The 3161-nt window shown below is 35.3% G+C and overlaps 1 pseudogene; it reads left to right on the forward strand.

The window, feature by feature from the left end:
• The first annotated feature begins 532 nt into the window (after positions 1–532).
• Positions 533–2932, forward strand: LOC107860840 (annotated as a pseudogene).
• Positions 2933–3161: the final 229 nt, after the last annotated feature.

Here is a 3161-nt window from a genome sequence, read left to right on the forward strand (position 1 = left end):
CACTTTGAAAAAAAAAAAAACTTTTGAAACTTGGGATCTAAGTCATATATGTTTGAGTGACTATAAATATTTTATTAAGAATAAAATAAATATTTTAAAATTAATTTATTATTAAATATAAAAATATATCATTTCTTTTTAGATTTACTAAAAACAAAATGTGTCAAATTAAAACAGAGGAAGTATATTATAAGTGGAAATTCTCAAAGTGAAAAGTTAAAAAGTCAAATTAGCCACTAAAGTTAGAATGGTTATTTTGTTCTTGCAAATATTATTTCAAGATGCTTTTTGGTACAAAAATGTAAATATACATTCTTCGGAGTCTTTTTTGTCTAATGTATGGAAGGGATTATTGCTCTTTGTGGCTTCTTCTTATGCAAATTATTCCTTTTCATCTTATTTGATGACAAAGACGTACCAAGGCATCTGATAAATGAAAAATGGTTACAAATTAAAACAAAGTGTCTGGTCCTTATGCCTATAAATTAAAACACAAGTTCAGAGGGTAAAATCAACCATCTCATTAGCAGCCATGACAATTATTTCACTACAAGGTCAACTTCATATCTTGCTTTTCTTCATCTGTTTGGTACTATCTGGTTTAATATTGCAATTCTTCATCAAGAAGCAGCAACAAAAACACTCGCACAATAAAATCAAGTTTCCTCCTAGCCCACCAGCATTACCACTCATCGGTCATTTGCATCTTCTTGGTTCTACATGGCACCAATCCTTCCAGAAATTAGCATTGCACTATGGTCCATTCATGTTGATTCTGCTGGTGCATCAACTTCATATGTTGTGTCTAATGGCGCCATAGCCAAAGAAGTCTTTAAAACCAATGATATTAATTTCGCTGCTAGGCCAGAATTTGGCTCTACAGAGCACCAAATTTACCGTGACACATTGTTCTCTACTTTGGACTATAGCAAGCTCTGGATTTTCTTGAAGAAAATCTGCATGACGGAGATTCTGTCTGCCCAACAGATTAGTAAATTTTCTGATGTTAGGAAGGAGGAGATGATGAAACTGATGGAATTTTTCGTGAAGTGTTCGGAACAAGGGTATTCTTGTGATGTTGGAATTCAGCTTATGGCCATGACAAATAATCTTATTTGCAGGTTGATCATGAGCATAAGAACATCAACTACTATCAATGAGAGCGCAGAGATAAGAGATATTGCAAAGGGGATTACATTACTTTCAGGGTAGCTGGGGTTAGGTGAAGTTTTTGGTCCTTTGAAGAAATAAGATCTACTTGGTGCTGGAAAAAAAACAAAAGCCTTGTTGCTCAAATTTGATAAGTTTATGGATGCAATAATAAAGAAACATGAAGTTGAAAGGCGTACTGGGAGAAAAGACCGGAAGTATATGATGGATACTCTTCTGGAAACTGCAGATGATGAAAATGCTGAGATGAAGCTCACTGGAAATGGCATCAAGGGTCTTTTGTTGGTAATAAGACTCATCTCTTTTTCCAAAGTACATTTTAGTATGAAAATATGCATGTCATCTAAATGTTCTTTGTCTCCAAATAATTCCTTTTATTTATGTAGGTTTACACATCCACATTAATCTGAACTAATTAGCTAGCATGTAAATCATAAAACGAGAACTTACTTGTTCTTGTGTAGTGGAAGCAAAGATTAGAATAAACTGTGACTGGAATTACTGGTTGATGGTGGTTGTCACGATATATTGGAGCATGTATCACTATCTAAACCCTAATTGATTGAGAGGAGAGTGTACAGAAAATTCTGCATTCAGTATATTTAATTATACCCCATAAGTGTAAGTAACTATTAGAGTTAATTTCTTACAATATATATATCGCCATATATATAGAGAGAAAAACATTATTTTGACTTTAAACAGCCCGTTTTACCTACTCTTATAGCCATAGACGATCATGACCAGGGGCGGAGCTACATATAAATGGAAAATTATACTATATATACATGGCTAAAATTATTTTTTATGTATATATAATAGATGTCGAACCCCCTTCGGTTTGTTCGTATATTCACTTATGAACCCCCTTGGTGTCAATCCTGGCTCCGCCATTGATCACGACATGTTTAAACCATAAGTTCTAAGGGTACTTTAGCGTATTTCTTCATTCTTAAGTTCCTTGACTAATTAAAAACCATCATACAAATTGGGAAGGATAATGTTTTGCTTTCCTCTTTTAAAATAGGATCTCTTTTTGGGAGGAACTGATACAACAAGTGTTGGTTTGCAATGGGCTCTAGCAGAGCTATAGAACCATCCAAAAACATTGAAGAAGCTCCAAGAAGAGCTTGACAGAGTAGTAGGGTTAGATAAGCTGGTTGAGGATTTTGATATCCCGAATCTTTCTTATCTGCAAGCTGTTGTCAAGGAAACACTAAGAATGCATCCCTCATTGCCCTTGGCGTTCCGAAAATGCAGAGAAGATTGTGTAGTCAATGGTTACAGAATTCCTAAAAATTCAAGGCTTGTACTGAACGTCTATGCCATTAATAGGGACCCCAATGAATGGAGAGATGCAGATGAATTTATACCCGAGAGGTTCCTTGTTAACTCTGGAGAAAACCTTGCAATAGAGCCTGATGAATTGGAGGCTATGAAAAGACAGAACTACTGTTTTGTGCCATTTGGCGGAGGAAGAAGAGGATGCCCTGGAGCTGGACTTGCAGCAGCAGTGTTGCATAGGACACTTGGTGTGTTGATCCAATGTTTTGACAGGAAAATTAAAGGTGCTGAGAAACTTAATATGGAACAAGGAGCTGGATTTTCTTCTGCTATGGTTCACCCGCTGATTTGTTATCCTGTTATGCGTGTTAATCCACTAGAAACTGCACACTAGCTCCCAACTGATTGCTCTAGTTTTGGTCAGAGTTTTATTAATGTTTCTTCTCCGAATGTGAAATAAGAATTCTGGTTTTACGTTTCACTCTTTGATATAAGGATCATAACGAAAAATGTACAATGATAATATTAAGCTGTGAACAAGCAGGATTCCTGTGCCAGTGCATCCAAGAAGAATTGATTTCTCAGTATTAACCCTTTAGTATTTATGTAACTCGATATGGATTGCACAAACTATGGAAATCACGCCATTTATGTCAGAAAATGTAATGTATTTTTGAATTGAGTTAAAGTTGTTTCGGATGAGTTAC

This window comes from Capsicum annuum, chromosome 10, assembly GCF_002878395.1.
Source record: "Capsicum annuum cultivar UCD-10X-F1 chromosome 10, UCD10Xv1.1, whole genome shotgun sequence".
NCBI classification, from domain to species: Eukaryota; Viridiplantae; Streptophyta; class Magnoliopsida; order Solanales; family Solanaceae; genus Capsicum; species Capsicum annuum.